The sequence below is a fragment of the Loxodonta africana genome, chromosome 9 (assembly GCF_030014295.1).
Source record: "Loxodonta africana isolate mLoxAfr1 chromosome 9, mLoxAfr1.hap2, whole genome shotgun sequence".
Classification (NCBI taxonomy): Eukaryota; Metazoa; Chordata; class Mammalia; order Proboscidea; family Elephantidae; genus Loxodonta; species Loxodonta africana.
Window position 1 is genome coordinate 49,842,263 of NC_087350.1, and position 14,357 is coordinate 49,856,619.

The window sequence follows — 14,357 nt, forward strand, 5'->3', positions numbered from 1 at the left end:
AATCACTTTTTCATTTTCTGATAATATTAGTTCCTTTTATAATAATGATCTGAAGATAACTGCATTATTTACTAACTTAATTATTTTTATAAGTTTCTATATATAATAGCATTAGAAAGATAGGTGGTAATGACTCTCATTCGAATCAAAGGTAACATGGTTTACCTTTGAGGAGGGTTCGCTGCCAATTTCCTGATACTATTACAGTCTTCTTTGTCAAAAAAAGGGATTCATTATACCTCTGTCCTTAGAGTCTGGACCATGGGACAGTGATACGGGTAAACCAGAATTCTTTTGGCACTTTGGAGACAAACAGTATGGAGCAAAAATAACACAAAACTTTTTAGGTGGGGCTCCAGGGTAAACTTTTCCCCATTCCATCTGCCCCCACCCCTGCCAATATGACTAGAATAGAATTTGAAAGCTGAAAATGGCCTTTGTATGGTGAGTGGATAAGAGCTACAGCAAGCTACGGTTGCCAACCAAAAGGTTGGTGGTTCGAATCCACCAGTTGCTCCTTGGAAACCCTTTGGGGCAGTTCTTCTCTGTCCTATAAGGTAGCTGTGAGTTGGAATTGACTGAACATCAGTGGGTTTTCGGGTATGTTCAATCTTTCTATTTTACAGATCAGAACACAGATGAGGTTTAAAGAAGCGACTGATCCAAGACCATGTAATTGGTCCCTGATAATTAGAGAAGTAGAACTTAGGTTTCCTGAGTGGTTTTTGTAGTAAACTATGTTGCTTCCCTAATTGATGATGTGGTTAATCTGAGAGCCTGGTATGTGGAAACATAAGTCCATTGAGTTCTTTCACTTGTTGAAGCAAACCTCAACACCAAGGAGACACTAAAAAGAAAAGAAAGCTAAGACTGTAGTGGGAAACTTACCTGTACAACCAACACCATGGTTAAGGGACCTTCATTTGGTAAATCATGGCACAGACCCTTGGGAACAAGAAAGATTGTCTGTCTATTCATTTCATCCTTAGTTCTTACTGGATGCCAGCCACACTCACCTAGAAACTGGCAGCACGTGATGAATAAGACAGTGTCTTTAAGGAGCTTGAAATTTAGAAGATTATTATACCAGATTATTATAAAAAGCACTGTCATTTGTTCGTTTGTTTGATCATTTCATCCTTAACACAGCAGCTAGAGAGAGCCTTTTAAAATGTGTGTTCACTCATATCCCCGCTCTGCTTATAATTCTTCATTGACTCTCCATTTTACTTGGGCTAAAAGCCAAAGCCCCTCAAAGGACCTGGTAGTTCCTACACGATTTTCCCTGCTCATCCAGACCTTATCGTCTGCTACTTGCTCACTTGCTGGACTCTAGTAACACTGGCCTTCTTATATGCTCTTGTGTGCTTGGCAATGTACTTCTCTCAAGTATCCCCCTGGCTTATTCCCTTATCTCCTTCAAGCATTCACCTTCTCAGTAAGGCATCTTCCACACTTTATTTACAGTTGCATCCCATGACTCCACCCACCCAGCATGCCCCATTTCTCTTCCATACTTTTTCTCCATAACACTTTTATCTTCTAACTTATTATAATTTACTTCTCTATTTTGTTCATCTCCCGCCATTTGAGTGTGAGCTCCTCAATGGCAGAAATTTCTGTCTACTTTGTTTTCTGTTGTATCCCCAGCACCTAGAATAGTGCCTGTCATGTGGTAGGTATTTAATAAATATTTGTTGAATGAATAAATTCAACAAACACTTAGTGTCTACTGGAAACAGGCAATGTGCTTGATTAATTATTTAGGAGAAGTGGGAACAAACTACAGTTCATTAGAAATACAAAGGAGGGAGCAGCTAACCTGGCCTATGGGGGGCGTTCCTGGAAGAATTGACAATTGAATTGGATTTAGAAGTATGAGTAGGAGGTAGCCAGGTAAAGAAGGGTAGATGGGCTTTTAGGCAAGGCATAAGTTTGAGGGAAGTCAACTTGTTTTTTTTTTTTTTTTTTTAATCATTTTTATTGAGCTTTAAGTGAATGTTTACAAATCAAGTCAGTCTGTCACATATAAGCTTATATACACCTTACTCCACACTCCCAACCACTCTCCCCCTAATGAGTCAGCCCTTCCAGTCTCTCCTTTCGTGACAGTTTTGCTAACTTCCAGTCCTCTCCACCCTTCAACTTGTTTTTATGGTAGTAATTTGAACTGTGGTGGTGTTTGGGGTAAGTTAAAATTTCAGGAAACAGTAGGAGTTGAACTTTGTTTAGTACCTTAGAAGATCTGAGCAAAGGTTTCGGAAGCAACAATCTATAGTTTAGTCTCAGTACAAATGAAACTCAGTTCTGAGGGAGTCGGAAATTGCCACAAACTTAGTGACTTAAAACAACATGTTACTTCAGGGCTTTCCAACCTTGGCATTATTGACATTTTGGGGGCTGTAATTCTTAGTTGTGGGGCTGTCTTGGACATTGTAGGATGTTTAGCAGCATCCCTGGCATCTACCCACTAGGTACTACTAGTACCCCCTTCCCCAGTTGTGATAACCAGAAATGTCTCCATACATTGCCAAATATCCCCCGGGGTCCACAGTTGCCCCCTACTTGAGAGCCTCTGTATTAGAACCACTACATTACTGTGATAGGGTCTAGGGATTCTCATCTTCATCAGCCTCCCAAACGACTGGGAGAGAGATTTAATACCTTAATAGAGTAGCCACATTTCTAAATCTAGAATTGGGTCAAGAAATGAAATAGATAATTCTTTAAAAATGATGTTCATATAACTAATTGTAATGGAGGTGGAAATAAAGTACTTCTTAAATAGTTTGAACCCTGAGAATTGGGCAACGGTTTGCAGAGGATGAGATGTGAGAGTTGGGCTTAGAAGTAAAGTTTATATTGGAGGAGAATGGTGTGTCTCAAACAAAGGAAGTATCACTACCAACCCCTAGGAGCATGTTCAGAGTAGTCCTGGGAGTTGCATGGTGGGGAAAAGGAGTGGATGAGTGAAAGTGGATTGTAGGGAGCCTTTAGTGTTGTTATGTGGAGGGGTTTAGGCTTGTTTCCCTGCACTCTATCGTACTGGTTTTCTATTGCTGCGTATCAGATTACCACAAACAGCAATTTAAAACAACGCAAATTTATTATCTCAGTTTCTGTGGGGCAAGAGTTTGACATGGTTTCAGCTGGGTTGTCTGCTCAGGGCCTCATAGGAGTGAAATCAAGGTGTCAGATGGCTGTGGCCTTATCTGGAGGGCAAGTTTTGCTTCCAAACTCTCAGGTTGTTGGCAGATTTTATTTCCTTGTGGCTGTATGACTGAGGTCCCTTTGCTTGCTAGCTGTTGGCCAGGAGGACTCTGAGCTACTAGTCATGTGTACTTCTACAATATAGCTGTTTGCTTCTTCAAGGCTAGCAGGAGAATCACTCTTTTTGAGAGATGGACTAACATGGCATCTTACACAACATATTGTAATCAAGCAAGTGACTAACCCATCATCTTTGCCATACTCTATTGGCTAGAAGCAAGTCAGCTTCCCCCCACACTCAAGGGGAGGAGATTACACAAAGTTGTGGATATCAGGAGGTAAGAATTTCAGGGGCGATCTTGAATTGTGTCACATACTTTCTGTTCCATAAAGGCAGTGGCCAAATCTTTTAAAATTTTTGTCGGCATTGTATCTCCAGTACCTGGCACATTAAAAAAAAACCAAACCCACTACCATCAAGTCGATACTGACTCGTAGCGACCCTATAGGGCACAGTAGAACTGCCCTGTAGGGTTTCCAAGGAGTGCCTCGTGGATTCGAACTGCAACCTTTTGGTTAACAGCCATACTCTTAACCACTAGGACACCAGGGTTTCCACCTGGCACATAGTAAGTGCTTTATATTTAAGTATTTGTCAAATGAATGAAATCAGTGAGTATTTGGTAGGCAGTTGAGTGCTATTTAAGGTTTCAGCTCGTACATTGGTAATTTCACATTAAGAAGTGGCCCAGTTTCTTTGGCATTATTTATATTCTTCACTCTAGGTGAAACTATAAACAGATTTACCTGAGATCCTAAAGTAAAACCGACAATTATTTATTTATTATCACAAATGTCAATCAAATCTATTATGTCAGAGAGAGAGTACCCATTGGAAAAATAATTTCGGGCTACATTGCACCAAAATAGTAGAGTTCTTTTAGCAGCCAGGAATGTTGGCAGGTTTAGGGTTCTGTGGGTGGTGGGTGGTTAGGTTGTCTGAAGTTTCACAGCCATTGCTAACTAATAAACATTATTTGAAAACACTTTGGAAATACTGTTTTATAACAGTTACATAATAATAGAGATTTTAGTCTAATGCTTTATGTCTAGTTTAGTGTGATTAATAATTACAGTTGTTCTTCGTACTTACGGTAAACATCTGCTGAGCAGAATTGAGATTTTCAGTTGTCCATTGATAAAGAACCATTTTATCTTCATAAAGTCAGGTATTTCTGACACCAGAGCTTGTTGTTTTAGGTGACTCCCCATAGGTTCTTCTCATATCTAGATTAAGTCCAGGAGAAGTTTGAGAGGCACTGTGTTATACTAGGCTCCCTTTAAATGGGTCTCGGTGGATGGTAAGATTCAGAGGCATTTTATGTGGAGATTAGTGGCACAAGGCAAGAAAATCAAGGTCAGGGCCCCTTTGTCTGAAGGAGATGTTTGATAGAGGAGACCTTGCTTCCTGGTAGATTGGTGGGGGACCGGTTTGTCCCAGACGGCCTCACTCATTCATCAAGCGGAGTCAACTGGGATAATTAGAATGGTGGGGTTGGCTGAACCTCTCTCAATGTAGTTTTCATCTCCAGCTTCTTTATGTCATGTGGAAATGCTCTAAGGCGGAGACAGCAGAAGTGTCAAGCCTCTTCTGAGGTTCAGAAGTCATACAATGTTACCTCCACTAGATTCTGTCATTGGGTGCCATTAAATCGATTCCGACTCATAGCAACCCTATGTGACAAAGTGGAACTGCCCCATAGGGTTTCTTAGGCTGTAATCTTTACAGGAGCAGGTCATCAGCTCTTTCTCGCAAGTAGCTGCTGTGTGGGTTTGAACCACCAACTTCTTGGTTAATAGCTGAGTGCTTAACTAATGCGATACCAGTGCTCCATGCTAGATTCTGTTAGTGAAAGCAAATCACAGTGTGAGCCCAGATTCAGAGGATGGGGAAATGGACTCCATTTCTCACCTGCAAATGCTTTGTGGCCTTTTAAAAATCCATCACTTGATCTTGGGCAAGTTACTTAACACCTTTAAGGTTTTTTTTTTAATCTTTAAAATGGGGATAACATTACTGCCTACCTTCTGAGGTGGTCGTGAGGATTAAAAATGTTGTTACATGAAAAGTGATTAGTATAGCTCATAGTAAGAGCCCAGTAAACACCATCTCTACTGTTCCCCCTTGTGTTTCTTCCTAATGAAAGCCTGTTGTTGTTCGGTGCCCTTGAGCCGGTTCTTACTCATAGAGACCTTATGTACGACAGAACTAAACACTATCTGGTCCTGCACTATCTTCACAATCCCTATCATTTTTGAGCCCATTGTTGCAGCCACTGTGTCAATCCCTCTCATCGAGGGTCTTCCTTTTTTTTTCTTGCTGACCCTCTACTTTACCAAACATGATGTCCTTTTCCAGGGCCTGGTCCCTCCTGATAACATGTCCAAAGTATGTGAGGCAAAGTCTCACCATCTTCGATTCTAAGGAGCCATCCTTAAATGCCACCTTGTTGCTTCCTGAAGCCTTCTGTGGCTTTTCTGTCTTTTGGAAATGTATTACTTTAGTGTCTTATTTGGTAGTTAGCATACATTGCCTTATGTTACTGTTACGTGTGTACATGACCTGACTCTTCTGTGAAGCTTGTAAGTTTGTATGAACTTCCCCTGCTGAAGGTTATAAGCCCCTGGAGGGTGCAGGCCAGTGTCAATATAATTTTTTCTAAGAGTTGCTTTGCCTAGCACTCAGGTGAATCTCATATTATTCAAAAGAAGATACAAGCATTTCTTTTCTGTTGTTTTAATATAATTTAGTAAGTACTTTTGGAGCCCTGGTGGCATAATGGTTAAGTGATATGACTCCTAACCAAAAGGTCAGTAGTTCAAATCCACCAGCCGCTCCTTGGAAACCCTATGGGACAGTTCTGCTCTGTCCTATATAGGGTTGCTATGAGTTGGGATCTACTTGACCGCAATGGATTTGAAGTGCTTGTAGTCAAAGTATGGAAATAAAAAACATGGAAGAAAAAATAAACTCTCCAGATATATGGTCTCACTGTTTACTGTTTAATGAAATTTGGCCTATTCACATAGAGAAGATTTTAATTCCCTGAGAGGGTGGGAAACTCACTTTTTGCTAGTCTAAAAAATAAATGAAGGTTCAATCTAGAGTTAAAGTAGAAAGAGTTAGAGAAAGATAGTTAAAAGCATAAAAGTACATTTTATTTTAATGGTCACTTCAATTATTTTCAAATTCCAGGACGTATGAATTTTGAACTTTTAACTAGGTCAAAGAATGCTGAAATATTAGTAAAAGACAGGGTCTGTTGGTTTTTATAAATGGATGACTTCGTATGTAATAAAAAAGGCTTTTATTTTCTTAACTGTGATCATTCCTTGTGCAAAATAAACGTGAGTGCACAGTAATCCTGAACAGGAGTCAGATTTAACTTGCCTAATGCTAACAGAGTGAAGTCGGGGTACAGTGTGGAAAAGAAAAAAAAGCTCGCATCTGCTGTTACATGTTGTTAACTCCCTCAGCAGACGTTAAATCATTTCAAGTACAATAATAGTGTGGGAGGTAAATTAACTAACCATTAACAATCTTATAAATACACAATTAACATGCCAACATTTATATGACACATTGATGGGGCAGCAGTAATTTTTGATTGGGAGTTTGCAGACCTTTGAGAAGCCTCAGGCTGTTGCTTATTCAGACAAGTTTTCACAGATTGCAGGTGAGGGGGCTCCCAGTCTGCCTGGCAGAGGGAAGCGAGTGTATAGAGTGTTTTGAAAGTCCAAGAAAGGGGAATGTCCTTTTAACCGCTGGCTGGACTTGAGCATTTTAAAGGCACGTTGCTGTCTATCTCAAGTCCTTAGGAAGTAAAGAAGTATAGGGATGGCTCATTTGCCTGATGGTGGGTTTATTCGAAGAAACAGAATATTTCAGGTATGGACTTTATTGCTGAAGTCATATGTATTCCAAGGGATTTTCAAAAAGATAATTAGAACTAACTGGCTATTTAAAATAAACCCTTCCTCTGTGGTTTCAGGTCAATAAGTAGATCTCTGAAGGTCCTCTCGTGTGAAACTCTGTGACATATCTTTATTTTAAATTAAAAAATTATCGTGGTAAGATAATACATAACAAAAAATTTTCCATTTTAAGCATTTTTAAGTGTACAATTCACTGACACCAGTTACATTCACCATGTTGTGCAACCATCACCACTATCTATTTCCTAAAACTTTTCACCACTCTACATGTGAACTCGGTTCTCCTTCAGCAGTAATTCCCACTCCCTCCTCCCCCAGTCCCTGGTAACCACTAATCTTTTTGTCTCTGTGCAGTTGTCTATTCTGAAAACCAAACCCAGTGCTGTCGAGTCGATTCCGACTCATAGCGACCCTATGGGACAGAGTAGAACTGCCCCATAGAGTTTCTAAGGAGCGCCTGGTGGATTCGAACTGCTGACCCTTTGGTTAGTAGCTGTAGCACTTAACCACTACGCCACCAGGGTTGTCTATTCTAGATACTTCATATTAGTGGGGTCATAACAATATTTGTCCTTTGTGTCTGACTTATTCCACTTAGGATAAGTTTTTGCTGTTCATGTCTTAGCTCTATTGGAACTTGATTTCTCTTTATGGTTGAATAATATTCCATTGTATGTGTGTACCAAGGAGCCCTGGTGATGCAATGGCTAAGCACTTGGCTGCTAACCAAAAAAGGTTGGTGGTTTAAACCTACCTGCTGCTCCGTGGGAGAAAGATGTGAGTATTCTGCTTCCACAAAGATTAAAGAAACCAGACCCGCTGCCATTGAGTTGATTCCGACTCACAGCACACTGTAGGACAGGGTAAAGCCATAGGGTTTCCAAGGAGCCGCTAGTGGATTCGAACTACCGAGCTCTTAACCACTGTACTGCCAGGGCTCCCCGCATAGAATACAGCCCTGGAAACTCTATGGGGCAGTTCCACCCTGTGTAACTTTTATTTTTTGAACAACCATTACATGGACTGTACATTCTTCACTATTGTACAAATTACTGTTGCATAAATGATGGGGAGGATGAGGATCTAATTTACTACGTAACACATTGAGTGTCTCAGTCACAAAAACCCACTGGAGAAGTTTCCCCCAGGTCCCAAAACCCAAAAAGCTCAACAACAGGATTTTAAAATATCTTACGTTTACAGCATGTATATTATGACTGTTGTAACTCTTTGTCCCTCTTTGCTTTGAGAGATTGTATGGCATGGTAGTTAAGAGCCCAAGCTCTTCGATTTGCTTTAGCTCTCCCGTTTACTAGTTGTAAGACTTTGAGCAAGTGTCTTAACCTTTCTGTGCCTCAGTTTTTTCATCTTCAAAATGGGGATAAAAATAATAACTGTCCCATAGGTTTATTTCGAGGGCTATATGAATTAATCCAGGTAAAAAGGGTAGAACAGTCTGGCTTTTGTAATAAGTTAAGGTTAACTGTTATTATTGCTTGCCACTTTTTTTTTTTTTTTACTATGTTGTACCTTATGTTTTTCTATAAACCATTGCAAATAAATTTTGGTGTATGTGTATATAAAGTTATTATTAAAAGCATGCTTGTAATAAGACTTGATACCTATTTTTCCCCATCAGAACCCACTAACATTACCCTAATGTTTAAGGCATGTTCCAGGTTACCACAGTCATGTTTCATATAATTATTAATGAACACAAATGGGCATGTAAAGTGGTAATAGCATCCAAAATCTACCTGGAAACACACTTAGCGCATAGTAGGGGCTCAATATTTGTTGAATGGATAAAGTATAATGGGAGTCTCACCAAATACATTAAAAATAGCCATGTCATTTTAGAACAACATCTCTTACTCCCCTCCCACTCGTGTGGATGCCCCTGTTGTTTCCATTTTTGAGTAAAACAAATCTTTATGCTTTATAGAATCTGGGAAGAGTGGGAAGAATAAACAGTGTGAGAAAGAAATAGTGAAAAGTAGGACATCTTTTGTGATCAGACTTCCTGGAGCCTGAGATGTTCACCTGATAACCTAAAGGCATACAGAACACACCAACTAACTATCTCAGAGAGTCAAGAATTAGAGACATCCAGGGGAGCCGTTCATGGCTGGAAGAAATGGCATTTGCAGAAGTGTAGAGTAGCATTCCTAAACCGTGTTATACATTGATATGTTTTAGTGTTACTAAAGAGGGGAAAGAAAAAAGGAGTCCTGGTGGCACAGTGGCCAAAGTGCTTGACTCCTTAACCAGTGTTTCAAACCCACTAGCTGCTTCACAGCAGAAAAAGCCTGGCAGTCTGTTCCCGTAAAGATTACAGCCTTGAAAACCCTATGGGGCAGCTCTCATCTGTTTGATATGGGGTCCCTTTGGCCCCTGGTGGCGGAGTGGTTAAGCGTTTGGCTGTTAGCCAAAAGGTTGGCAGTTTGAACCCACCAGCCACTCCTTGGAAACTCTATAGAGCAACTCTGTTCTGTAGGGTCGCTGTGAGTCAGAATTGATGGTAATGGGTTGTGTTTTTTTTTTTTTTTTTTAATGGGTCGCTGTGAGTCAAAATTGGCTCCACAGCATACAATAATAACAATAGCAACGAGATACCTTCCTAAGTCTGTCTTTAAGTCGAATTTGTAGGTAAGTCGGAACAGGTACATACGGTTCTTATTTAGTATCAGTTAACTGTCTTAGTGTATGTATTTTATCTTTCTTGTGCATATAAAACACTTAAACATTGCCAAACCACACAGTGCATCACAAAGTAGTGCATGCGTTTGGTTATTATGAACCATTGTATGCATTTAATTCAAATTTTTAATGTGATAGGCTTTATAGCAGTCCGTTCTTAAGTACAAACTGTCCTAAGTTTGATGCCCCTAACCTGGGACTGCCTCCATTATATTACTAGATTTCTTATTGTTGGAGATTCACAATACACATTAGTAGTTTAAAAGCTGAGAATTACTGTGATTGAACAGCAGAAAGAAAAGCTGTTTAGCTTTGCTTAATCACATGTTTCCTAATATATTTTAACATAGAAATATTTTTTTGTTGAACATTTATTAGTATTTCACAGGATACTAGTGTCCTTCGGAACCCTGTTTGGGAGTCACTTAGAAGCAATTCCAATAAAACAGTTAATGTGAGCCAGTGACAGTTTCACTGAAATAAATATATGGTCTTCCAAGTTAACTATTTCAAAATGTTGTTTAGAATATCTAAACCCTTATATAATTTTGGGTGGTGAGTGAGTTATTTCAAATTATTTTACAGTTTTTTTTTAAACATTTTACTCAGATTTTTAAAACCATTTTTTTCTGTGAATGACTAAGAACCTTGTTTCAGAAAAATTACACATCTTGAGTATAAAAAAATTAAAAACAATATAGATAAGTACTAAGAATAAAGCAAAAAGGTCACCTTGAAGACTAAGGTGCACCTGACCCAAGCTGTGGTATTCTCAATCACATCATATGCATATGAAAGCTAGACAATGAATAAGGAAGACCGAAGAAAAATTGACGCTTTTGAGTTGTGGTGTTGACGATGAGACTGTCTTACATACTTTGGACATGTTGTCAGGAGGAGTGAGTCCCTGGAGAAGGACATTATGCTTGGTAAAGTACAGGGTCAGCAGAAGAGAGGAAGACCCTCAACGAGATGGGTTGACATGGTGCAACAATGGGGTCAGGCATAACAGCAATTTTAAGGATGGTGCAGGACCGGGCAGTGTTTCATTCTGTGGTATGAGTTGGACCGACACAATAGCACCTAACAACAACAACAATAAAGTGAATCCTCATACTCTGAGATAAACACTGTAAAAATTTTGGTGACTGTTACTTTCAGATTTTCTCTGTCCATTTATATACATAAAGATATATCTATGAGTAATTTTACATAAGTGTGATTATTACCGTATATGTTGTTGTTAGGTGCTATTGAGTCGGTTTCAACTCATAGCAACCCTGTGTACAACAGAACAAAACACTGCCTAGTCTTGCACCATCCTCACAATCATGTTATGCTTGAGCCCATTGTTGCAGCCACTGTTCTCAGACCATCTTGTTGAGAGTCTTCATGCTTTTCACTGACCCTCTACTTCACCAAGCGTAATGTCTTTCTCTGGGGACTGGTCCTTCCTGATAAATGTCCAAAGGACGTGAGAGGAATTCTTGCCATCCTTGCTTCTAAGAAGCATTCTGGCTGTACTTCTAAGACAGATTTGTTTGTTCTTCTGGCAGTCCATGGGTATATTCAATATTTTTCTCCAGCACCATAACTCAAAAGACATCAGTTCTTCTTTGGTCTTCCTTACTCATTGTCCAGCTTTCACATGCATATGAGGTGACTGAAAATACCATGGCTTATATCAGGTGCACCTTTGTCCTCAAAGTGATATCTTTGCTTTTAACACTTTAAAGGCCTTTTGCAGCAGATTTGCCCAGTGTAACATGTCTTTTGATTTCTTGACTGCTACTTCCATGGGTGTTGATTTTGGATCCAAGTAAAATGAAATCTCTCACAACTTCAGTATTTTCTCCATTTATCATGGTGTTTATTGGTCCAGTTGTGAGGATTTTTGTTTTATGTTGAGGTGTAACCCATACTGAAGGCAGTAGTCTTTGATGTTCATTAGTAAGTGCTTCAAGTCCTCTTCACTTTGAGCAAGCAAGGTTGTGTCATCTGCATAACGCAGGTTGTTAATGAGACTTCCTCCAATCCTGATTCTGTGTTGTTCTTCATATAGTCCAGCTTTTCAGATTATTTTGCACAGCATACAGATTGAATAAATATGGTGAAAGAATACAACCCTGATGCACACCCTTCCTAACTTTAAACCACACAGTATCCTCTTGTTTTGTTTGAACAACTGCCTCATGAGCACAATTAAAACAATTAAGTATTGTGGAATTTCCGTTCTTCCTAATGTTATCCATAATTTGTTATGATCCGCACAGTCGAATGCCTTTGCATGGTCAGTAAAACACAGGTAAACATCTTTCTGGTATTCTCTGCTTTCGGCCAAGATCCATTTGGCATCAGTAATGATGTCTCTCGTTCCACGCCCTCTTCTGAATCCGACTTGAACCTCCGACTGCTCTTTGTCGGTGTACTGCTGCAGCCACTTTTGAATGATCTTCAGCAGAATTTTACTTGTGTAACATATAAATTATATCGTTTGATAATTTCCACATTCTGTTGGACCACTTTTCTTTGGAATGGACACAAATATGGATCTCTTCCAGTCTATTGGGCAGGCAGCTGTCTTCTGGATTTCCTGGCATAGACGAGTTAGCACCGCCAGCGCTGCATCCATTTGTTGAAACATCTGAAATGGTATTCGTCAGTTCCTGGAGCCTTGTTTTTCATCAGTGCCTTCATTGCAGCTTGGACTTCTTCCTTGTTTCAGTGACTGTGTGTATTCCTTCTACCTTCTTTTGATGCTTCCTGCTTCATTCAGTTTTTTGCCCATTGAATCTGTCAGTATTGTAACTTGAGGCTTGAATTTTTACTTTGGTTCTTTTAGCTTGAGAAATGCCAAGCGTGTTCTTCCCTTTTGGTTTTCTAATTACAGGTCTTTGCACATTTCATTATAATACTTCACTTTGTCTTCTCAAGCCGCTCTTTGAAATCTTCTGTTCAGCTCTTTACTTCATTTCTTCCATTCACTTTAGCTACTCTGCATTCAAGAGCAAGTTTCAGAGTCTCTTCTGATACCCATTTTGGTCTTCTCTTTCCTGTCTTTTTAATGACCTTTTGCTTTCTTCATGTATGATGTCTTTGATGTCATTCCACAACTCATCGGGTCTTCAGTCATTAGTGTTCAGTGCATCAAATCTGTTTTTGAAATAGTCTCTCTATTCAGGTGGGATATACTCAGGTTCATATTTTTGGCTCTCATGGATTTGTTTTAATTTTCTTCAGCTTCAACTTGTACTGGCATATAAGCAATTGATGGTCTGTTCCGCAGTCAGCCCCTGACCTTGTTCTGACCGATGATGTTGAGCTTCTCCATCATTTTTGCACGGGTGTAGTCAGTTTGGTTCCTGTGTATTCCATCTGGTGAGGTCCACATGTATAGTCGCCGTTTATGTTGTTGAAAAAGATATAAGCAATGAAGAAGTCATTGATCTTGCAAAATCTTAAATCATGTGATCTCCGTCATTGTCTCTGTCACCAACGCCGTATATTCCAACTACAGATTCTTCTTTGTTTCCAATTTTTGCTTCCAATCACCAGTTAATTATCAATGCACCTTGATTGCGTGTTTGATCAATTTCAGACTGCAGAAGTTGGTAAAAATCTTCAATTTCTTTATCTTTGACATTAGTGGTTGGTTTGTAAATTTGAATAATACTTGTATTAACTGGTCTTCCTTAGAGGCTTATGGATATCATCCTGTCACTGACAGCGTTGTACTTCAGGATAGATCTTGAAAAAAAAATTTTTATTTTTAATGTTGAATGGATTGGCATTCCTTTTCAGCTTGTCATTCCCAGCATAGTATTCCATATGATTGTCTGATTCAAAATGGCCAATACCAGTCCATTTCAGCTTACTAATGCCTAGAATATCGATATTTATGTGTTCCATTTCATTTTTGGCCACTTCCGGTTTTCCTAGATTCATGCTTTGTATATTCCATATTCCAGTTATTAATGGATATTTGCAGCTGTTTCTTCTCATGTGCCACATCAGCACATAAAGGTCCCAAAAGGTTGACTGTCCACGTCTTTAAGGTTTACTCTGTTTTGAGGAGGCAGCTCTTCAACAGTCATATTTTGAGTGCCTTCCAACCTGAGAGGCTCATCTTCTGGCACTATATCAGACAGTGTTCCACTGCTATTCATAAGGTTTTTTACTTGCCAGTTCCTTCAGAAGTAGACTGCCAGGTCCTTCTTCCTGGTCTCTCTTAGTCAGGGAGCTCCAATGAAACCTGTCCACCATGGGTTACCCTGCTGGTATTTGAAATACCAGTGGCATAACTACCAGCATCACAGCAACACACAATCCACCACAGTACGACAGACTGACAGATGAGTGGTAGATATGTTCTAGACTCTGCTTTTTAAAATTATATATTTTGGGTATGTTTGTAAATAAGTACTCATCTACCGTGTATTTTTAATAGCTGC

At 39.5% G+C, this 14,357-nt stretch overlaps 1 protein-coding gene across 21 annotated transcripts in view; it reads left to right on the top strand.

Annotated features, from left to right (window-relative positions):
* Positions 1–14,357, top strand: part of MAPKAP1 (MAPK associated protein 1) — a 270,012-nt gene that overhangs the window by 24,090 nt on the left and 231,565 nt on the right. The window lies entirely within an intron of this gene.